The sequence below is a fragment of the Castor canadensis genome, chromosome 5 (genome assembly GCF_047511655.1).
Source record: "Castor canadensis chromosome 5, mCasCan1.hap1v2, whole genome shotgun sequence".
Classification (NCBI taxonomy): domain Eukaryota; kingdom Metazoa; phylum Chordata; class Mammalia; order Rodentia; family Castoridae; genus Castor; species Castor canadensis.
The window spans coordinates 1,163,794-1,187,353 of NC_133390.1; the positions used below are offsets into that span (position 1 = coordinate 1,163,794).

At 55.0% G+C, this 23,560-nt stretch overlaps 1 long non-coding RNA gene across 1 annotated transcript; it reads left to right on the forward strand.

The window, feature by feature from the left end:
- The first annotated feature begins 1,468 nt into the window (after positions 1-1,468).
- Positions 1,469-17,290, forward strand: LOC141423172 (uncharacterized). The gene is made up of 3 exons (XR_012447820.1): positions 1,469-1,709; positions 2,247-2,442; positions 3,087-17,290. It is a non-coding gene; the product is annotated as an uncharacterized lncRNA (long non-coding RNA).
- Positions 17,291-23,560: the final 6,270 nt, after the last annotated feature.

A 23,560-nucleotide genomic window follows, 5' to 3' on the forward strand; every position in this document is an offset into this window, starting at 1 on the left:
TCCAGACTGGGGACCACAGCACCTCATGTCATTGGGCCCAAATTGCTGCTCTCTGTCTTTAGGACACAGACAGGGGAGGGCATCTGCTGTCATCTGCTGTCCACTGCTCCCTGGTCCCCTGCCATTCCTGAGGCCACTCTGCCATCCCCAGGTTGCCTGCATCCTCCCTGGATTAACTCAACCATCCCTGGGTCCCCTCCACCATCCCCAGGCCCCCTCTGCCATCTCCAGGACCCCCTGGCCTTCCTCCACTCCGCGAGTGGTGCTTGGACTTCTGCCAAGGCCACATGGCCGGGCAGGTACAGGGCTGAGACAGAGACGGGTGCAGCTCGGTGAATACCCAATGGGAACGTGGTCTTCTGGAGTCACCCGGTGAGGTGGCCACTCTGGAGGGCACTGGCCTCTGCAGCTTCTCTTACGTCACCACAAAGTCCACTTATCACTTCCATGCTGGGCATGATAAAAAAGACTGTCAGGGATTGGCATTTGTCCCCAGGGAGGACTGAGGCCCCACCAGCCTGGGGTTGGAATCAACACTGCTGGCCTGGAGCTGGGCAATGGGTAGAGGCTGAGAACAGAGACTGGGAATCCCAGCAGAAGTCACCTGAATGTCTTGGTCCGGCCCAGGCACAGCCAGTGGTGAGAGGTCAGTTCTGTTGACCTTGGGGTTTCCTCTCTGTCTGAGCCCTCAGACCAAATTGTGAGCAAGTGATGGTGTTAGGGCCCTTTGCAAATGTGGGGCTCCCTACAAAGACAGCATCTTGTTATCCGATATGCAAATCCTTCAGTTACATGGAAGGCTCAGGGAAGTGAACAATAACATGCCCTATGGTGGGACACACTGGACCCAGACTGTCTGCTCTGATCTCCTGCTCCACCAAACTGCCTCCTCCTTCCTCTTCTCTGTCTGCCAGACCCTGGGAACTCAGTTGACAGGAACGCAGAGGGACTGGCAACCACCACAAAGAGGACTCTTGCTGGCCTTATGGCCTCCTTGGGGGGTCATAGCTTGCTCAGTTCCCCACAGCTGATGCAGAGGACAGATGCCAGAAGGGTCAAGTTTGCTTCTCAAGTTTCCCTGGGCTGATGGGGCCTGTGTCAGGGCCCCTGTGGGGTGGTTTTCAGTTTTCTACTTACATTCACATTTTTCAAATCAAGAGCAGTATAAAAAAAATCCATAATTTAAAAATAAAAATTAAAAAGTGACATTCTCCTTTCCAATAGAAGAATTATCCTTTCCAAGGTTTTTTTCCAAAAGTTGGGGGCTATGTCTTGCTTGTCATTGTGCCTTGCTCCTGTGGGTACATTGGTAGCTGTGGATGGAGGTCTTGCACCCAGCTGCTGGGCTTGCTTACCTAGAAGGCCAGGCCTCCCCCAGAAGACCCTGGAATGGCTCAGTCCACCTCCTCCTCCTCCCATAACATTCAGAGCTTCCTGCCCTTGTACCTCTGGACTTGGGAAGGAGCCAGCCAGCAGCCGGTGAGTTTAGCCCAAAGTGCACACATTAAGAGGGTCCTTTTTCACTGTGACTGGAAAAGGGGGACACCAGGGAACATGAGGCCGTGGACAAGGAACCACCTTTACACAGACCTTTCATCTGTTCTGCTGGATTAGAAGCCTATCTGCCATCCCAGATGTCCAGGTTCAGACTCCTCTCCACCCCCTCCATCCTGGCACCCTGAGCTCTCCAGCCTGGTTGGAGTCTGCAGGTGAGCGGAGCAGGGAGGTGGAGGAAGGGCAGGGTGGAGAGGTCCTGGGTGACCCTCAGGCACAGGCCACCCAGGCACCAGTCATACTTTGCCAGTGTCCCTCGGCTCAGCACTCCTTCAATTGTGCATGTGTGATTGAGACAGACTGGGGCTGGACCCTGGCCACTCTGCTGGGTGGCTGTGTGGTCCCAGTGTGGGGCTCAGGCCAGGCATCCACTGAGGGTAGTGAACACTTGGGTTCTGGGTCTGAGACCATGGTTTCAAGTTGCCTCCTGCAGAGCCGGGCATGTTAGGGTTTGTCCGGCTCATATCTCCTGTTTAATGATTTCCTCAGTACACATCCCTGACAGGTCTGAGAACTGAGGTCACTGTGTTCACAGTGTCTACCCAGGTGCTCGTAGAGACGTCTGAATAATCTCCAGCTTAAGGCATCAACATTGTGGGGGCAGCTTAAGGAAAACAGCTCTGTCATACCAAACTGGCAAAAGGTGTCCTCCTGGGGCCTTGGTCCCTGACAGATGTGCCTTTTAAATCCAGGGCCAGGTTCTTATTTGGGGCAGATGAGCCTGTGAGTGTCCCATGGGGCAGGCCCTAAATCCTTGATCAGAGTTCCTGGAGGACCAGGAGGAGTGTTGCTTCCACTGGACAACAAGGAAAACAGTTGACAAACTGAAAATCAACACCATATGAACCCATCAAAGAACAAGGAACCAGAAAGAGGCAAGTTCCACAGGTAGGACCCTGACAGACACCGCTGGACTCCCTCCAGGAGGGAGGCAGAGGTGGTCAATGATTGCCAAGGTCGGGGGAGGGGCCAGCAGGCCAGAGTGAAGGTCATGGCACAGGTGTTTCTTCCAGAGGCCACAGCCACCCTGGGAAGCAGGAAGAATTCCAGTAAGTTCCCCTACCCCGGCCCCCAAGGTGCTGGCTGGAGAAAGGGTTCTGGGGAGTAGAGCAGGAACCTCACCAGCGCCCCACAGGCTATGGGAGCAGGCAGGGGAGGGCCATGATGGGCGGGACAGGAGCCCTCAGGAAGGCCGCACCCGAGCCCAGGTTCAGAGCAGAGAAGGCTGGACAGCTGTGGGTGAGTGTCCTGCCTGGGGCAGGACAGGCACAGGAATGGCTGCAGGCATTCAAAGGGGGGTGAAGGCAAGGTCGTCATAGCAACCACAGACTGCAAGCTGACTCCAGATGATACACATCCCACAGTAAAGGCAGGTAGAGGGAAGGGGCTGAGTGGTGTCTCCCCCAAATCCACATGTCAAAGTCCCAGGACCTCAGAATATGACTGCACTTAGAGATGGGGCCTTTAAAGAGGGAATTAGATGAAATGAGGTCATCAGGTGTCCCCTGATGGATCTGACTCTGTCTTCATAGGAAGAGAGATTAGGTCATCCTCCACACAGAGGACAACCACGTGAGGACACAGGGAGAAGTTGCCATCTGCCAGCCAGGGAGAGAGGCCTCAAGGGAACCAGCCCTGCAGATATCGTGACCTTGATATTGTGACCTTGAAGTCCAGCCTCCGAGATTGAGACAGCAAACGTCTGTTGTGAAGCACGTGGTCTGGGGTGTTTGTGATGGCAGCCCTAGAAAAGCCACCCACACAGCTCGGCCACGGCTGCATTGCCCATGTGTGGGCATGTGCTGCCCCTCCCGCACTGGTGCCCGCCAGAGACATGAAGACTTGGAGCCACACACCATCCCCAAAGAAGCCAGCGCGGCTTTATCTGTACTGGGGAGAAACGGGGAACACCCCAGAGTGCTCGGGCACCGGATGTCCAAGGAGCTGTGGTCCATCTGCAGCTCGGACCATCCTCGGCAGTAGGAGAGGACAAGGCGGTGGACACACACAGCCTGGTGAACCTCAGCCGCACCTAGCTGAATGAGAGGGGACAGGTTAGAACTGTGGGGCTCCAGTTCTAGAACGTTCTGGAAAAGACAAACGTGCTGTGATGAGGGCACATCAATCAGTGGATGCCAGGGGCTTTGGGGACGGGAAGGAGGAGGTGACAGCGTCTCTCAGGTGACGTGCTGTGCTGCACCTGTGCTGGGGTGACATAAATCTGCACTTGGGCTGAAACGCATAGGGCTGAGCAGCATCAGAAAAAGGAGAAAGCTACTCAAAAGGTACAACGAGCTATGGGGGCGGTGAGATGAGCACCATGAGTACCTACTGGTTCAGGGAGGAGGAAGGACAACTGCTCCTTCCATGACAGAGGTAAACCTCCACGGGACCCGGCCATCGCAGTGTCTCCATGTGTCTCCCGCGGAACTTAGCTGTCCCGTTGGTTTTAATTACGATCCTCCTCAGGACACGAAACCCAATGTGCTTCCTCGCGGTCACTGGATTTAGTGTCCCCATCCCAGGCAACAGACCACAGAAAGGGGAAAGAGAGCAGGACTGTAGAGAAGCCCAGCGGGCTCCACCTTGTCCAGCCATCAAGGTCAAGTTCACCTGGGATGAGGCCGAGGCTCCGTGCCCTGATGTGACATGGTGACACCTTGCCCCTCACGCTCATTCCGAAACCTAACTGCGTCAGATGGATCTAAGCTGCGTGGAGGGGCGTGTGGTGAGCCCCACCAGAGCTCAGTGGTGACGAGGTTCGTGAAAGACAAGGAGCCATGGTCAGGAGAGCCGGAGGCCACTGAACCAGGCATCCGGCAGTCTGTGGTTTGGTTCGTAATGCTGTTCAGCCATAATTTCCTGGTTTTCACAACGCACTGTGGTTTTGTGGGACGCTGCCGCCAGTGAGATCGGGTGGGGAGCTCTGCTGTCTTTACAGCTCTTCTGTAAGTCTAAAATTACTTCAAATGAAAGGCGTTAAGAATCCTTTGGACAACATGTGTTTAAGGAAACCATCTCTTCTCCTGGGGAGTTATCTGGTTTGGGCTAAGTTGGGAAGGTTGCAGCAAAGTGAAATCCGCGCCCATCTGTGGACAAAGGTGATTGAAAACCAATTCAAGAGGATTTCCTAACTCCTCCTCAAGGCAGAATTTGTCACTTGTACCTGAAAACACTCCCACTCCTGCATTTCCTAACAATGAGGTGATTATTCTCTGACTGCAGAGAAGGCCTGGGTCCTCAAGCAGCTCCCCTACTGTCAAGAATGTCTCTCAGGCACACAAAGCCTTGATGGATCCATGGCCACTGCAGATTCCACATTTTAAAGGGTCTTTGTATTTTAGCAATGCGTGACATTCTGGATTTCCGCTCCTTGAAGGTCCACCATCTCTCCAAACTTGGCTCCCTTGGACTCTGGCCACATGCAAGCCATCTGTGCTGCTGCCCTGTCTGCATGGCCAGCGGTCACCAGGTGGCGTTGGTCAAGTGCCCACCATGCAGGGAGCCTTGATGGGTGACAGCAGGCCTCTCAGGCACTGTGGGCAGAGGACACAAGATGAGGTGGGATGTGTGCCCAGGGCCAGGTGGGGTGGTCAGGGAAGACGCTGGTGGGGGCTGAGTGCATGCTGTGAGCCCCCAGTGCCCAGGGGCAGCAGACATTACCTCCCCCTCCTCAGTTAGGCATCTAGCAGTACTAGCCCATTTCACAGATGAAGAGGACAAGGCTCAGCACAGAGACTTCCTGAGAGGCTGGGAGCGGGACGTGCTCTGGGCCTCCTGAGCCTCACCCCAACCTGTGGGCCACGAGTTTCCACTTCTCTCCTAGTTTTGGGCTAGAAGGCAGCTGGGCAGAGACATCCCCACTGGCCTACCCGGCACAAACCCCCATTTTCCCCCAGAACCTCCTTGCATGGCGTCCCGGGCTCCTGCGGGCCCAGACCTGCATACTGGGGACCCCAGGTGTGCCAGGCGCCCCTCTCCCTCCTCTCTGGTATCCAATCCCAGCCTGTGTGCTCAGCCTCCGAGTGTGCCTGTCCACCATCACTTGGTCTGCACCTGGGTATAGGCAGCAGCCCGAACCTGGACTCCTACCCACGTAGCTCTGGTCATTGCTATCTGCCCAGGTGCCATCCTTCCAGCTGGCCTGGCCTTCTGAGGACCGGTTCCTGGTGGTCTGCTCACCTCTCCCTGCTCACCTCTCCCTGTTTCTGCTGCACTGGTTCCTTCTTCCCATAGCCGCTCCTTCCTGCCTCAGGCCACTTGCTCTGTGTGACGTCCCCGTGTTGGGCTGTGAGGCCGGGAGCAGCAGGTCCTAGGCTCTGGACATGCTGCTGTATGGTCTCCAAGGCAGAAGGGAGGATCAGAGGGACCAGGATCCAGACGCTGAGCTCCAGATCCAGACTGACCGGCATCGATGGGTCTAGGCTGTGACCAGTGTTGGTGGCAGGACAAACAGGCACCAGGTACTAACGTTTAGTGTTTATTACAAAACTCGGCGTCTGTCCTGAAGAAACACTGAACAGCACTGACTGCTTGGAGTAATGGCAAACTGAATCCCCGTGGTTTCCCCCACCCTCACCCCCTGGGTGCCACAGACTTTTTCTGCCTGGTTTCCTGGTCCCATGTGCCTTAGCCCCTGTCCGGGGAGGTGGGGATGGGGGCAAACAGATTCTGAATGCCACGGGCCTCAGATAGACCTGCCTGGGCTGGGGCAGGGGCTGGGCTTAAGGCGAGGTGAGCAAGGTAGGTAGGGCTGGGCTGAGGGTGTTCGGCCTGTTCTGCAGCATACAGACTTGAGTCTCACAAAGAGAGCTGGCCGGACAGCCCTGAGGAGTCACGGCCAAGGATGGCTTTCCGGGGCTCAGGCTAGAAAACAAAGGCCCTTGTGTGCCGTCCAGGGCAAGGCCCCTATGGAGGACAGACCCCCTTTCAACAACAGCCGCTCCCTCCACAGTCAAGGCGGCCTTGGCCTCAGGGACAACTCAGGCCTGGACAACTCTGACGCAGCTGATGCAAGGGAGTGATTCAAATTAGCCAGCAAGGGGAGCCATGGTCTCAGGCATGGGGGCGGGGAGGTGGTGGTGTCAGCTTTGCCTAATCTTAGCTCTGAGTCCAGACAGAGTGGCCCAGGGTCCTGGGGACAGCTGATCGGAGACCCAGGAGTGGGGGCAAGGGCTTTGCTAACTCAAAGCTATCACCTAGGCAGGGCCAGCTCTGGAGAGGCCCGGACAGCAGGTGAACTGAGGCCAAGGCCAAGGCCAAAGCACAGATGAGCTCAGTACCAGGGGAACTGTGGGAGACAAGGCCCAGCCAATGCCCTTGAAGGACAGATAGAGGGCCAAGCCACCGTGACAAGGACCACAGCCCATGGGAACCACAGTCCATGGGGGGAAAGTGGTGTCCTGCAGCCAGAGGGAGCCCAGCTGAGATTATGATCCACCTCACACACAGGGTCAGCCCTGTGGCTGCTCAGCCAAGCATCGGCTCCTTGCTGAAGTCAGTAAGGCATTGCAAACTGAAGAGAGTGAGTATGGCGGCCAAGGGAGAAGACCCTGTGCCCCAGGACGGGCCTTCTGTGGTGGTCAGGAAGGGGTCTGTGAGACCCAGAGGAGCAGCAGCCACTCCTGCTTTCCCTCAGCCCCATGGCCGGAGGCATCCCAGCTGAGCAGGCCGACAGGCTGTGGCTGGAGTCAAGGTGACAGACACTGCAGCACAGGTGGGGCCAGGTGAGGTTCCAGGAAACAGGCTTGTGCTCAGAGGAAGAGCTCAGGGCAGGCAACCCTGGGGGACACTGGAGAGGAAAGGAGGCACCTGCCACCTGGGTGGGCTCAGGCCTGCTCCAGAATGCTGCATCTTGGCCTATGCCTGTCCACCTGGAGGGCACTGCCCTGTTCCAGGCATGACTGCTCCATGGAGAACCAGCTCCTTCTTCCCAGCCTGCAGTGGGGTCCACACTGGCTGGTGCTAGGCAGTGTTGGGTGGGTGAATGAACTGGGTGAGGTAGTGTGGGTGGTGGGGGCAGAGGAAGAAGGCGTGTTCAGGACCAGCCATTGAAGAAGGAGATAGCTGGTAGAGATCCAGAGCCCACATCTCCCCAAAGAGGCTGAGGTGGGAGAAAGGCAGGCCTCACACCTCACCCCCCTCAGCAGGCAGAGGCCTGCCCCAGTCCTGGAAAAGAATGTGAGGAATGTTCCCTCAGGTGAGGAGGAGCTGGGGACTTGGTGACCCCAGGGACTGCAGCCTCTGGGAATGCTGCATGAGCTGCCCAGAGAGGTGCCTTTGTCAGCGGTCAGCAAGCAGGGCAGCCTTCTGAGGTCCCTGGACCAGCCAGCCTTGGGGAGCAGGGAGGGTCCCTTATGGTGGCACCTGCAGGTGATCTCCCTGTAGGTGGCCCAAGTCTTCACTCTCTTGTTTATCCCAAAAGGAGATGAATGTCTGTCTTGCCTCCTTCGTGTGACCAGCCTCTCACAGGGCTGCCTTTGTTTAGCTGACAACCCAGTCCCCACTGAGCCCCTACTGTGCCCCTGGCTCCCAGCCTGCAGACAGGGCCCTGCCACTTGGGCACATCAAGGACTTCCTCAGACTGTCACTGCACATCGTGGAGGCAAGGAGGCTGTAGTGAGTGAGAAGTTAGAGGTGACACCAGGACCTTCAGGAACATTTATAACCTGAGACGACTTCGGCAGCAAAGCACACTAGGCTCTATCATGTCTCAGTGTCAACCAGTGACAGAGGGACAGGGGTGGCCCATCCTGTGCTCAAGCGCTCAGTTGGCACCGGGGAGGCCCATAGCTTTCAGTGTGATCTGGATTGTCAAAGGACAGGGGAGCATCATTGTCCCACTGCTGGACTCCAAGCAGCCTTGTTTGCACACATGGAAGAGATGTGGTCGGGGCCCTGGTGGCTGGTGTAAGTGGCTTCATTCATTCTGGAGAGAGTTTCTGAGCACCCCTCGAGTGTGGGCGCCGTTCTGGCACTCACACTGCATCAGTGAGCCAAGCAAGGATCCTGATCGTCCTGTAGAGGAACAAATCGTGAGCATTAAGACAGAGGCAAAGCACCCTGTGTATGCCAGGTGACACGTGATACAGAAGAATGACCCAACTGAAGCAGAGTGGGGTCACTGAGATGCTAACAACTGAACAGGAGTTGAAGGCAGTGGAGAAGGGAGCCATGCTGGTGTCTGGAGGGAGAGCACTCCCAAAGGGAAGCTGGTGTGTTGAGGGAGTGGTGGGGGGAGGGGTGGCTGAGCAGAGGGGCATCAGTCAGAGTGGGTTGGCCCCCAGGTGTACATGGAATGACAGGGAGGGACCCCAGGAGATCAGCGCAAGCTTGAGAGGTGCTTCCAACCACGCGTGCATAATCGTCGTCAGGGAAGATGAGGAAGTAAACCGAGCATGCAGCTTCTTCATGCCGCCCTGTGGGCAGAAGGGCTGCAGGAAGACACCTAAGCATGCATCCTCAGACACTGTCCCTGGGGTGTCCACTCCTCCAGTGCCTGGAAGAGCCCACTGGAGGACCATGAGCTCACCAGCCAGGAGCTGGCTGGAGCCACAGAGGGCATGGTGAGCCCTGAGAGCGCGAAGCAAGAGCTTCTCGATGGTGAGTGACGGGAAGGGGGAGGAGGGGAGGCGGTCAGGCCATGATGGATGGACACAGAGAAGACAGAGGCAAACCAGCTTCTCCACTGCCAGAGGCCCAGGAGCCAGATTGAAACATGGGGCTATGCCAGAAGACGCCCTGGGGAAGCTGTGATGTTAAAGGAGCCGTTAGAGAAAGCCCAGGTCTTCATGTATACAAAAAAAAAGAATGGAAGGAAGCAGCCATTCAGGGACAGACGCGGTAATGCAGAATAACATACAGTGTGGACTTTTGTCAACCGCCTTAACTCCCTAGCGTACTAAAAGACACCACGTTGGCTCACCAAGCAAGGCCGGGTCAGCTATGGACGTGAGACACAGACGCAGCAAAAGGACACTGCATCCCAGCAACAGCCTTGTCTGTGGGCCAGCTGTGGGCCTTGGGGCCCCTTCGTTGCCGTGAGACAGCCATGGGCCTCAGGGCCATGCTGGCCAGGGTCCAGACACACTTCTTTGGCCACCAGCACCATAGTCAGAAACTCAGGCCTCTGCACAGAACAGAGGTGCATCTGAGAAGAAACGAGTGGAAGAAAACAGACAGTATATACTATTTATTTATTTGTAGTGCTGGGGTTTGAACTCAGGGCCTCAATCTTACCAGGCAGGCAATCTCTACTTGAGCCACACCCTCAGCCCTGTTGCTTTTGAGATAGGGTCTTTTGCTTTTGCCTGGGTGAATCTTAGACCCCAATCTTCCTACCTATGCCTCCTCAGTAATTGGGATTACAGGTGGGCATCACTGCGCCCAGCCTGGAAAAACAGTCTTTTGTTTTGTCATGTTAAGCTGGTCTGAAGGTTAGACATTTACAGTGGTAACCCGACAGTGTGCTGGGTGTGTATGGAGTAAGTACCATGCTGAATGGCAGTCATATTATAAGAACTGGGCACACGTGTAAGGTCCCCATTCCATGTGGGAGCCACCCTCTTGCAAGCCAGCTGTCTGGTTGTCCAGAATCTAGCCCTCAGATGATAGCTGCCCTGGACAGCTCTGTCTGTGACTGCACAGACCAGGGATGAGATCCCTTTGGCTGAGAGATGGAAGCTGGCGTTGCTGTAAGCCGCCAGGCTGGGGAGGGTTCTACACTCAATCAACAACCACTTCAGTGGGCCTGAGGTTCTGAATTTCTAATGGGCCCTCGGTGGTGCCGAAAGCCTGACCAGGGACATGGTAGCAGGGAGCTGAGGGCTGAGCTGAAAACCACAGGCAGGTGTTTCCCATAATGACAAGGAGACCACCTATAACCTGTCACCACTGCTCCAGGTCCCCTCAGCAGTGCCTGCCACATTCTGGCCTTGGCAAAGCTCGGCAGCACAGGGTGGAGAGGGTTGGCGTGTGTCCCTCACAAGGTCCATCTGCACACCTGCTAGGCACGCGAGGTGGTGTGACCTTCCCTTCAGAAGAAGAGGCCAGGCCTGGTGTGGTCATGTGGCCAAGTCAAGTTTTGTCTGAACCAGGCAGTGCCCAGTGGCCAATGGTGAATAACTGTTTTGTAGAGCTGCGTGAGCTGGGAGCCCCGGGCACAGCTGGTTCAGACAGCATCTGTTCAACACATGGGCCCCATATCTGTGTCCCGCAGGTCAACGCTGGTACAGAGGTGCCCTGCCTCAAAAAGGGGACAGCTAGAAGCAGGGTCCTGGTTCCCACTGCCAGCATGAGCTCATGAACCTGATGCCCTCAGAAGGGAAAAACAGAAATGGTCACATGTCCGGATGAGTCAGGAGTACCTGGACCATGGGGGACCAGGAGGATTTGCCAGCCCTCAGCCTCAGGAAGCCGCTGGCTGGCTCAGAGTTTCCATGCTTTTCACCGTCAAATGACTCACCATAAAGTTATATTTTGAGCCACCAAAACACATGTATTATTTGGGTCCAACCCAGATACTGAGGTCAGAACATCTAAAAATAAGCCCCGACCCTGGATCCCGGCAGAGCTGCCGGGGCCGGGGGCTCCAGGGTTCGTAAGGATGCTCAGCTCTGAGCTCTGCCCGCCCCAGTCGAGGTGATGTTAACGTTACTGAAGCCTAAGGGACTCTGGGATCAGGAGGGAATGAGGCTGCTGGTGGAAGCGAGCTAAGAGATGCTGGGGTCCTTTGCCACCCCCATGTCCAGCAGCTGGCTGGAGGGCAGACCAGGCCCTGGTGTTCCGAGGGCACATGGAGACTGAACAGACCTTATAAGGAGCTTTTGGACCATGGCACCAATCCAAGAATAACCTCCGTTGGTTTCACTTTGGACAAGCTGGCGCCAGGGTCCCAAGGGGGATGCCAGGATGGCCAGGCCAGGGCTCGTCGGGCCCTTGCTGACAGGCTTCCTTCCCGTCCACAGCTTGATGTGGGTCCTCATGGCTGGGAGGGTAGCATACAACAGGATGGCCGGCAATGGCAGGTGCTGATCTGGCTACCCTGCCAAGCACTTCCAACCGTGCACCCGCACTTCCTGTTCTCGCACACACTCGAGTTCTCACACTCGCACACTCACACACGCTCTCCCTGCCCTGATGCAGACAGCCCGTCCTGCTCATTCCTGTCTCCCTTGTGCTGGAGGAAGGGCAGACTTCTAGTGCCCTTTGACCTTGACCTGGCTCAGAAATGAGTGGTTGAAAACCCTGCTGCCCAGAGGGAAACACCCTGCAGCCCCCCAAATGACCACTGGGGACTGTGGGTAGGGACTCCACCTCCTGGTGAGATCCTGCTGCCCAGTTTAGAACGGCAGCCAGAGAGTGAGCGCTGCCTGTCCTACAGTGAGGGAGGAACAGGTAGACATCGGGGTGGAAGATGGAGGTAGAGGAAGTGGAGATTGATACGAGGGCCTGGACTCACCCTCCTGCACACAAGGACTCAGTGGAAGGGCCTGGGCCAGCTATGAACTCAGGATAGTGGCAGTCCAGGGCAGGGAGACAGAGGTGCCCATCAAGTACTGCACACGCAGAGGCAGTTCTACTACTGGTCCTGGGTGTCTGGGCAGCAGGGAAAGCCCCCTTGGCTTGAAGCTACTGTGGGGACGGCCGTCCCAGAACCAGGTGGGACCTGGAGGTGGGAAGATGATTGGTGGGAAGATGGCTGGTGGGAAGATGGCTGGTGGGCTGTGGGAATAGAGTGTGGGGCAGGGGAGCCCTCTGCAAGAGGCCAGGAGCCCCCAGGGGGACCATATTTTCAACCAGAGGAGGCAAAGTGGGAGCAACTGTGGCCCAGGCCTGAGGACTGGCGACTGGACAAGGCATGGAGTTTTAATGAGAAACACTGTGCAGGGCCCAGGCCATTGCTCTAGGCCACTTTTGAGTCCCCTCACCTCTGGTCCTCTCCAGCATGCAAGTGAGGTAGATGCCCCAGGGCCCCCCTCCCAGCCCTGGCCAGGGCATGACCCACATGAGGTGGGTCCTCTCCAGTCTGACCTTAAGTGAGGGTCAAGGGTCACACTCCCAGCTCCCACCCAGCGCCCTTGACCCTGAACTGCCGAGCCAGGCTGGGCCAGTGTCTCAGTGGCACTCGTGTTTGGGATTGCTGTCTTTCACCCCCATTTCTTCCATTTCTCTTGTGTTTGAGCGTCCAGCGAGATCAGGAATTAGTGGCCTGGCCTGGGAACACAAGAGGCCACCCACACATGGGAGGACAGAGGGTTCTGCACAGGTGGAGTGCAGGACTGTGTCACCAGGGGTGATGGAAGTGGCTCCAGACTGAGAAGGTCCTCTTCAGCTCGTAGAACTCTCTACCCTGGTCTCAGGACACTGTGTCAGGAGTTCAGAGGGCAGCCCTGGCTATCACCAGGTGGAGAGTTGGGCTGTGTCATCCTCCCTTGCTTTAAGGCCACATTCTCAACTGTCTCAAGTGAGACACAGGGCAGGTGCCACCCCACCCGGTGTCCCCTCTATGCATGTGGAGGCTACAATCAGTCATACCCACAAATGGCTCAGCTTTTACACCTGGATGTCCACCTGTTCCAGCACCATCTGAAATAGCTGTCCTATCCTGGCATTTGGTGAATCGGGGTGGAGCCCACGGTATTGGTGAGGATGACCCTTCTTTCCTCAGTCCAACAGCTCAAACCCTGCTGTCTTCTAGACCCACCCTCAGAGACACAGCCAGAAATAATGCCTGACCATTCAGTCCTTTGGACCCCCCTGGTCCAGTCTAGTGGTAAAATTTGCCACCACAAGGTCAGTTTCTGAGTTCTCTATTCTGACTGGCCCGTCTGCTGTTTCTCCAGCCTGGTCTCAACTGCTCAGCTTTGAAGTGAGTGCTAAAGTCAGACAGGGCCAGGCCCCCGACCTCTCCTCTTTTGGCTTCACTTTGGCTACTTAGTTATTTCACACCGTCTTGGTTCCTCCTCATGTGCACATGCTCCTATTGCCACATGCCACCATTCTGAGAACGGGATGACATTGCTCCAACACGCACGTCTGCCTGGGGAGGGCTGACATCACATAATTTGGAGTCTCCCAACCATGCACAAGACCCGTTTCAGGATTCAGATCCAAGTCCTATGCTATTCTCAGCCACCCTCGGGACCACACAGAGCTGTCACACAGGGGAGAGGCAGGGCTGGTGTTCGGAGAGGAACAGGGGATGGGAGTCCCCTGTTGCAGGTTTGTTGGAGGCAGCAGAGTCCCTGAGGCAGGGGCCTGCACACCTGCCCCCATACACCATGGGGGCAGGGGACAACTTTTCACTGGATCTGGTTCTCAACCAAGGCAACAAGCCCAAGTATGGCACACTTGGATGGTGGTAGAGACCTGGACGGTAGACCTCAAAATGGCAACTACAGTGGGCTGGCCTCCCTTGAGCTTCCTGGAGACTCTGGGCTTCCAGGGGTGCCTGAGTCCCAGCAGAGGGACATTCTCACAGTAGCCTTGTGCTTGTTGTGTCCAGGGCTCAGGGAAAGCCATCCCCACTCCACAGGCAGAAGAAGACTTCCCAAGGCTAGTGGGGTCAGTAGCCCCCAGTCTCCGTTTACTTGTCCTGCCCTGAGGATATGCGAGGCCACCCCCTACCCCCCACCCCTGCTTCAAGCAGACCCATGCTTCTCCAGTCTGCCAAGCAGCTGACAGACATCTATTTATTTTGGCAGAAAGGGTTTTTCGGGAAATGAGAAGTGGATGAGATTGTTTAGTCTTCCCTCTTTCTGCTGGCTTGGGGAAAGGCCAGGACGCCTGCCACAAATCAGGGTCAGTGGGCTGCTGCAAAAGGAGCCCCTGACATGAAGACCCTCTCCCAACTCTGAGGATTTGGTCTTTCTCCCCCAGGACACTTTACCAGCTCTGTCTTGGTGGCAGCACCCAGAAGTCAGGGGTTCTGGCTGATTTGTCTCATCCTGAAGCCGTCCCTTACCTGCCCAGCTGACCCCCAGCACAGCTGTGCTCATGTTGTCACCTGGCCTGGAACATCTTCCTATCCCCTCCACCTGTGGACATGCTGAGTGTGCATGAGCGTGTGTGCACAGAGGAGGGGCACTGCGTGTGTGTGAAGCATACAAGTGTATGTGCATGGGTGTAGATCCACGCATGTGTGTGCAGGTGTGTGCACACACCCATGTGGATGCCGGGAGAATGTCAATCACCCAGGATGGGTGCCTGGCAAGGCATCTGGCCCTGCTCTGAGCCTGAGGCAGCTCCTCCAGGCGCTGGCATCCTTTGTCGGCCATAAACCTTTCCTCAGGCTCTTTTGGAAATCCTAACCATTCAGAATAGGTTGGCCTCAGGGAGGAGAAGCAGTTGCTCCCAGGGCAGCTGTGACCCTTGTCAGAGCCCTGTCTATTCTCCCACTCAAGAACATGGGGGCATGAACTGCATGCCCAGCTCTGGGCCCCTCCGGTGGGCACTGGCCTAGCGAACACAGAACAGGGCTGTCCAGGCAGGTTTAGGGGATCTTGTAGGTGTTTTTAACTTTCTGATCACCATAGACAGGGCTAAAAGTCCAGGAGAAAACAGGTATGTCTGAAATCTTAAAAAGCTGACTCCTTATCAGCAGTTAATCCTCTCCCAAGAGTCCACCAAGCAGCCCTCACCCTCACACTCTTGGTTTGGAAAAGTTGTGCCACACATAGTCCTGTGGTTCTGAGATGAGAGGCCACCAGGAGAAAGTGCCACACGCTGGCGACACAACGCTGTACAAGTGAACTCCCTCCCTCACGGTCTGGGGCTGGGGTCTGACTCCAGTGCGCAGGGTGGTACTCCCTCCCAGGGCACCGGGAAGAGTCCTTCTTGCTTCTTCTGGCTCCTGGCAGCTCCAGAGATTCCGGCACTGCAGCCACACCACTCCAGTCTCTGCCTTTGAAGTCACAGGCATGCAGGATCTATCTGCACCACCCCAGTAACCTCACCGCAAAGCCTGACCAGGCTACATCTGCAAAGACCCCTTTCCAAGCAGGTCTGGTCACAGATTCCAGAGACTGCACGTGGGTATCTGTGAGGGGTGTCTGTTTCAGCCCACGTCGGCCGAGAACATGAGACTGCTCCTCTTCTGTCCTCGCTAGCTCACTGCCTGCAACTCACAAGCCCTGTGCAGGGGAAGCTGGACAGGGCTGCCGAGGCCCAGATTGGGCCGGGGTCAGCCACCGCAGGGTGGGGGCTGCCACTGGCGCCAGTGCTCATGGACATCAGGAAAACGTGCCCTCCCCCCCTTTTACGGGAAGAGTGGATCAGCTGCCACCCTGCCCACCCTGTGCCTGGATTCCCTTAAGTGCTCTCAGCCCTCCGGGATGGGGCACTGGCCGGCCTCATCTGCAGAGGCTCAGCTTCCCAGAGCTTGCCCCCTCCACAGAGTGGCCACTTAGAAGCATGATTTTGCAATGCTGCAGTGTTTACAAGAGCCTCCTTCCGTTGCCCCCACAAACTGTAAACACGCAGGGCCAGGATCTCAGCTGCGTAATTGTGGTTTGGGAAGACCGTTCCAGCAATGTGCTTCCAGCGCCACAGACGTCCAGGACCATGACGGACAGTGTGGAGCTCCCGCCTTGCTGCCCTCGTCCTGCAGGGAGGAGTCTGCAGAATACTCCTTCCTGCCGGCCCCAAGTCATCCCAGCCCCTCCAGGGAGAAGGAAGCTAGCAGGGCAGTGGGCGGTCACAGGAGCAGGGTAGGCAGCTCCGGAGGTCACATCCACCTGAAACCATGATTTCCCAGAGACTGAGGCTTTAGTGGGGTGGGCTGCATGCAAGAATGCATATGCACGTGTGTGTGCACTGCTCCTAGGGATGGGTTGTTTATCGCTCACAGTTCTGTACAGAACACTTCTTTTGTGCATTTCTTTTTTTTTTCTATGTGTAACATTAATTTTACTTATTTATTTATTTTTATTTCTTTTATTCATATGTGCATACAATGTGTGGGTCATTTCTCCCTCTACCCATCTTTCTTTTGTCCTCTCTGCTCTGCCCCACTCCCCTCCTGAGACAAGCCTTGCCTGTTCCAAGTGGAGAACAGTGAAGGCCAAGACTGCATGTGCTGACGTAGGGGTCCATCTTGGGTCACAGGCATGTCATGGCCGCCTGTTCCTAAACCCTGAGCAGTAACTGGGCTGGAGGGCCCTTTCTGGTCCAGACGCCTTTTCCCAAATAAATGTCAAATGTCAACTGCAGCCCAGGGGACATAGTTCCCACACCTAATCATGTCCAAGAGAGGTCGACTGAGAGCGAGGCGCATGACGGGTGAGCACAAGGGCCCTTTGTGCTTGGGCAGCTGCGGCTGCAGCCCAGAAGCTAATGGACGGGCTGTCTGGTTGCCTGGCCACCCCCAAGGACAAGGACTCTCCCATTTGTTCCTGAGTGCTCAAGCCACAGCCTGCCGTCACTCTGAGTTCTGTCCTGGACTGTCAGAAGCCATTCCCCCCACGGGGACACTCAGGCCAACACATTCATAAGTAGGGTCATTTGTGATGACTGCTCAGAGCTGTCAGCCCAGGCAGAAGTGGGTCATGTACATTAGCTCTGGCCCCAGGGTCTGACTCAGAAATGAAACACAAGAGGCTGTAGAGAGCACGGCCCATAGGGGTCCCCTGTATGGCCTGTGGGGACAGCAGCGAGGACTGGTTGAGCATGGGTCAGCGGTCCACCTGTCCCAGCAGAGCCCCTCCCCATCAATGCAGTGACCCCCCCCCCAGGCTCCTCTACCACCCAACTATAGGATGCCCTAAGTCCAGCCGAGCCTACCCTCTCCCCTTCCTCTCCTGAGGGTGATGTACAGTGGGTGTTCCGCTTCCACTGGAGGGACCTCTGCCCTACTTTCAGAATAAGCCACCCCTCCCTCCATCGCACACAGGTGGAAGGGTTACCTGGAGGCCTCAGAGTGGATGGAAAGGCCACCTGTCTTGCAGATGATCAAGGGTAACACCCAGGTGGACACATCAACACCTCTGCCTGACCGAGAGCATCCTTTGAATTCTAGGTAGAAGCAGCCATATCTGCACAGCTCTTGCGTTCTGCAGGTTGGTGCCAAGTAGATGCTACCAGGACTCACCACTTGCTACCCCTGGGGTGGCCCCGAGCCACATCTGTGTTTCCTGAGCCACAGTTGGGGCAGTCAGGATGTGTGGATCAGAGCCCCATGGCAAGCCTGGGAAGTGAGCCAGATGCCCAGGGTGCCCTGGGCCTGTCCTTTGCAACCATTCTGTCCTGAAGGTGCTCTGAGCCCTCCACATGACAGCCCCTGGGACACTGCCATGCCTGCAAGCCCTTTTCCTTTCTCCCACTATCTTTTTCTTTTTCTTCGGTGGAACTGGGGCTTGAACTCAGGGTTTCAAGTTTGCAAAGCAGGTGCTCTGCCACTCGAGTCCACCTCGTCTTCTCCCATGTCTTGAATACATCTCACCTCCCTATATCCACACTAGTCTCCTACCAGCTTTCTCATGGCCACAGCCTTTGCTCCCCAGCACACCTTTAATTCTTCACAGCCTGGTCTGGCTCAGAGGTCTCAACCCTTTAAGTTCCACTCCCCTTTTAATTACCGCCTCCATATTTAATTCATTCCTCTGGTCTCCCAGTTTATGGCAGGAGGGAAGAGAAGTCATGTCTCACCCACACACTTGCTTAGAGGTTTCTTCTGCCAAGCATTTGAGTTCATTGCTTGGAACTTCTGCCTTCCACAAAGCACCAGGACATGGACCCAGTTCAGTCAAGTTCAAGGTTGCTTGGTACCAATGTAGCCTTTCCTCCCACGCCCAATACTTTGTTCCTCGTTTCCATCTGGGTCTCATCAGAATTGCCTGTCAACGAGCAGTCTGATCAGGACCACCTAAGTGACCTTCAAGAAGACGCAGGCTCCCCTGCAACTTGCCTTTGGTTCTGAGCCCTTGTCAGTACAGCACCAAAGCCGCTTTCACCATCTTAGGTATTTATTGTTATGACAACACCCTTCTTCTTGGTGTCAATTTCTGTCTTGATCCATTTAAACTGCGATAACAAAATACCCAAGACTGGGTAATTCATAAAGAACAGAATATTTGCTCACAGCTCTGGAGGCTGAAGTTTAAGGTAAAAGCACAAGCAATAGTATCTAGTGGGGGCTGCTCTCTGTATCCAGGATGGTGCCTTGTACAAATGCATCCTCTGGAGGGGATGAACGCTGTGAAATCACAGGATTGGAGAGACACAAAGCAAAGGCCTGCTGTGATTTGAATATGGTGAGTCCCCTCTAAATTCATGTTGGAATTTGGCCCCCACTGTGGGGCCGGGAACCTTTCAGAGGCGAGGAGAGCTCTGCCTCCCCAGGATCAATCCGTTTGTGGGATCAGTGGCTGATAGGCTGGTGGGAGGTCTACTCTCTCAGCCAGTTTCTAGGTCTCTCAGTGTCATTCTCTGTGCCACCTTGGGACTCTGCCAGCAAGACTGTCACCAGATGCAGCCCCTCAACCTTGGAGCAGACCATGAGTTATAACGACCTTCCTTTTTTTAATTAGGATACAGTCATGATGGGGGGATTGTAGTGACAACTCCGATTAGGTTTATATTGTACATTACTTACCTTGCCCCCACCGTCTCTCCCCCTCAACTCCCTCCCCAACACACTTAAAGCAATTGCAAGAGATTTCTTTGCTCTGTTTCATATAGGTATATGAAGTCCATCTGCCATACACCCTCATCTTAATCTCCTTCCTTCACCTTCCCCCTTCCCACTAGTACCCCGCCCCGCACACACTATTTTTCAGTCCTGTATTTTATTATTCATATTTGAGTTGACGTTCAAAGGGGAGTCTCAATGTATGCCCTCTGTGGGTGTGCTTTTCTTTATTCTTCTCAAGCCCTTCGAGTACTCGCCCTTACCCCTTTACCTTCCTCCCCCACAGTTTTTCAATACATCCTTACATCCTCTACCTTCACATGCGCTATTACTGTCGCTCTGTCATTCTCTTTCACTTTCCCTCTTTCCCCGAGTTCCATAGAGGAGTTCTGCTGTTATAAACATGTTCTACATCTGAGTTTGTACGTGATCGTGCTTGTTTTTGTGTCTGTGTTCATCTTTGGATCTATTTTCCACATATGAGAGAAAACATGCGGCTTTTGTGTTTCTGAGCCTGGCTGACTTCACTTAACCTGATGTCCTCCAATTGCATCCATTTATCTTCAAACCCCATGTCATTATTCCTCGTGGCTGAGTAATACTCCATTGTGTATATGCCACAATTTCATGATCCATTCATCAGTTGTAGGACATCTGGGTTGTTTCCAAAGCTTGGCTATTGTGAATAGTGCTGCAATGAGCATCAGTGTACAGGTGTCTCTGCTGTATCCTGTCTCGTGTTTTTTTGGGCAGATGCCCAGGAGTGGTCTCACTGGATCACATGGGCAGTTCCATCTCTCGTTTTTTGAGGAATCTCCAAACTGTTTTCCATAGTGGTTGTACTCATTTCCATTCCCACCAGCAGTGTATAAGAGTTCCTGTTTCCCCACATCCTCGCCAGCATTTGTTGTTGTTACTACCCTTGATTCTGGCCATTCTAACTGGGGTGAGATGAAATCTCAGTGCTGTTTTGATTTGTATCTCTTTTATAACCGGGAAGGTGAACACTTCTTCATGTATTTACTGGCCATTTCTACCTCTTCCTTTGAGAATTCCCTGTTTAATTCATGTGCCCATTTCTTCACTGGGGTGTTGATTGTTTGGAGGCTGAGTTTTTTGAGTTCCCTGTAGATTCTGGATATTATCCTTTATCAGATGAGTAGCCGGCAAAGATTTTCTCCCATTCTGTGGGCTGTCTCTTGAGTCTGTGACTGTTCCCTTTGCTGTGCAGAAGCTCTTTAGTTTGATGCAGTCACATTTATTCATTGCTTCTCTTAGATGCTGAGCTTTTTGAGCTCTGTTTAGGAAGTCGTTCCCTATACCTGTTTGTTCCCGTGTATTTCCTACTGCGTCTTGGAGTTGTTTCAAGGTTTCAGCCCTTATATTAAGGTCTTTGGTCCACTTTGCATTGATTTTTTGTACAGGGTGAAAGACAGGGATCCAATTTCAGTCTTCTACATGTGAATATCCAGTTTTCCCAGCAGCATTTTTGTTGAACAGGCTGACTTTTCTCCATCGTGTGTTTTGGGCTCCTTTGTCAATGGTCAGTTGGCTGTAGGTGCATGCAAACCCCTTTTCTTACCACTTACCCCATCTGTGATATTGAGCTATCAGCATCAATAAACAGACTAAGAAGGGGCCTGGAGGTTCCACAAATCCCCCATGAGGGCCCTGGCCTAACAGCCCACTGAGCCCCGCCGTCCCGCTGCTGCTCTGGGTAAGGGTCATTGTGAACTCTGGAGGCTCAAACGCATTCAGACCACAGAGCAGCCATCCTCCTCCGCCAGCCTCTGCAGGGCTACACAGGAGGGAGAGGCAGGTGCTTTGCCAGAATGTCCAGCAGAGGGGCCTGAGGGACCTCTCAGCTGGGAACATGGGATGGTCACCTCATTGGCTCCCATGGAGGTGGACGCCTGTGTGCATTTGGCTGAGTGTTCATTGCCTCCTCCACACGCTGGGAAGCGCTTGTCTCTCCATGAGGACGTGGATACAGTCCCTGAGCACACAGGAATGAGTGCACACAAGTTCAGAGCGCACATTCACCCGCACTATGGCCACCGTGCCCAGGACAGCTGGGCTCTGGACTGTGTCCTGCTCTCCTATGGAGATATGCTCTCTTCTCACTGGAGATATGGGGAGGGGGTCAGAGCCAGCTGGGCTAGAGGAGGAGAACCCTCTGCAAAAGAGGCAGGTGAATGAGTCCCAGGTAGGGGGAGCAAGATGGGAGGCGGGGCTGCAGACTGCAATGGGGCGTGTGTAAACCTCTGTGTGGTGCTGGATAGAGGACACACCCCTCGTGATAGTTTTAAAGGACTGAGTGTCAGAGACCCAGGCCCTGGACAGCTTGGAGGCAAGATACCTACCTAGAGGTCACCTCACATGGGTGGGTCGGTGGACTCTGAGGAGGCAGCAGAGGCCAGGTCTGTGGCATCTATGGGACACAGCACACTTGTGTTGTGACTGCATGTGGGGTGGCCAATTGCTCAGATCAGTGATGGGCCAGAACCAAACACAGACCTACGTGGCTTAACCACAGGTCTGTGTCATTAGGTGATTTTGTGACTTGGCGAACACCACAGAGGGTATTTACACAAGATAAGGTGTCCACAGCAGCGCTGGGTGACAGAGTCTTGTGGAACCACTGTCGTATATGCAGCCTGTTGAGTGAAACACCGTTTGGCACACAGGTGTGTTGCCTTCCGTTCCTCAGCTCAGGCAGCCAACAAAGCATGGAAGGCCCGGTGGCTTAACCACTGGACAGTGTCACAGGGCTGGTTCCTCCTGACGCCGGGCCCCTTGGCTCACCAAGGGCCTCTTCTCCCTGTGTCCTCTCATGGTCATTGATCATCCCTCTATGTATCTGTGTCCTGTTCAACTCCTCCTGCAATGACCCTGTTGGAGTGGATTGGGGCCCACCCTAAGGAGGCCCATTTTACCTCTGTGAAGACCCTGTCTCCAAATACGGTCCCACTTGTTTGGGGGGATCAGAGCTCCAACATTTGAATTTGGGAAGGACACATTCAATCCACCACAAATGCCAAGGACAGACAAACAAGTCTGAAATTCCAACAGCAAGTCAGTCATGACGGCAATTCTGTCGTCAAACATCCCTCGTAAGCCAGTGCTGGCATTTGCTGGGCAGATGCCAGCCTCAGCCACGTCATCAGGTCAGTGCCGGGCCTTGCAGACCTGTGCGACCTTGGACGCTGACTCAGCTCTGCCGGTCCAGGTCACAGCTGGTGGCAAGGTTTGCTCAAGGTTGATGCTTTCTTTCCTATAAGGAAATGTAAAAACAGTGCTGCTGACACTGTGCAAGGACGAGATGAGGGGCCACCTGTTGTCTCTCTCAGAGGTATTGGGAGACACTGCACACATGGAAGGCATGGACCAGGTCTCATGTTTGCTCTGAGCTGCTGGAGCATCCTTACCCATAGGCAGATGCTAGGAAAAAACAGGGGGTCCAGGGCCCTGTCCCTCAGCCTTCCCTGTGGTGACACCAGCTTCCATGTCCTGCCTGGAGCTGGACAACAGGGAGGCCATCAGAGCAGCTCAGGGACACCAGAATTCATGGGGACCAGGCATTTGCTGTGCGGCCTTCCCTGGGGTAGGATATACATGTGCTTCAAATGCCATCTTCTGTGCAGAGACCGGCTCAGAGGAAATACCAGGTCTGGGAGGGAAGGAAGAACTGTCCAACAAGCTATGTTCACGGAGGCCAAAGCACATTGGCCCATGGCCTCGCCCCCCATGGCCTCGCCCCCCATGGCCTCCCCTGTCCCCATGGAGAGCTGAGCTGGAGCCTTTCCCTAGGAAAGCCCCTTGAAATGCACTGCAGCCCTGGCCAGGCCCCTCTCCTGTGCCACAGGGCACTGGACACTGGAGCCAGTGCCCAGCACTCAGAAGACAGCAGCTGGCCTCTCCCCAATGTCTGCTGGCCAGTCCCCAGCACAGCACTTGGGGAAAGACACTTGGGGAAAGGTTCAGGCATACAGGAATGGGAGATAAAGCCATCCGCTTCCTGGAGTCTCACAGCCAAACTGATGGGTTCCCCACACAGCTGCACCACAAGACACCCTGTAGCCACTTCTCCTCTAGAAAGGCCACAAGGGGCCTGTCCACTCTCAGGGTGTAAGGCCAGCATCTGGGGACTGTCCTTAGGACCTCAACACAGCTAGCGTGGGGCTTTTGGGAGAGGGCACAGCTCTCTGCCAAGGGCTGGGCCATTTGTCTCCTCTGGGTGGGCAGTCGGCGGCTGCACGCTGCTTTCAGGGAAGAACAGAGAAGCTCCCCAGCACCTCCCTGAGGCATGTGAGGCTGAACTTGAAAATTAGGGTCTCCTAGAGATTCTAACTGCCAAGGGCAGGCAGCCCAGCCAGGACT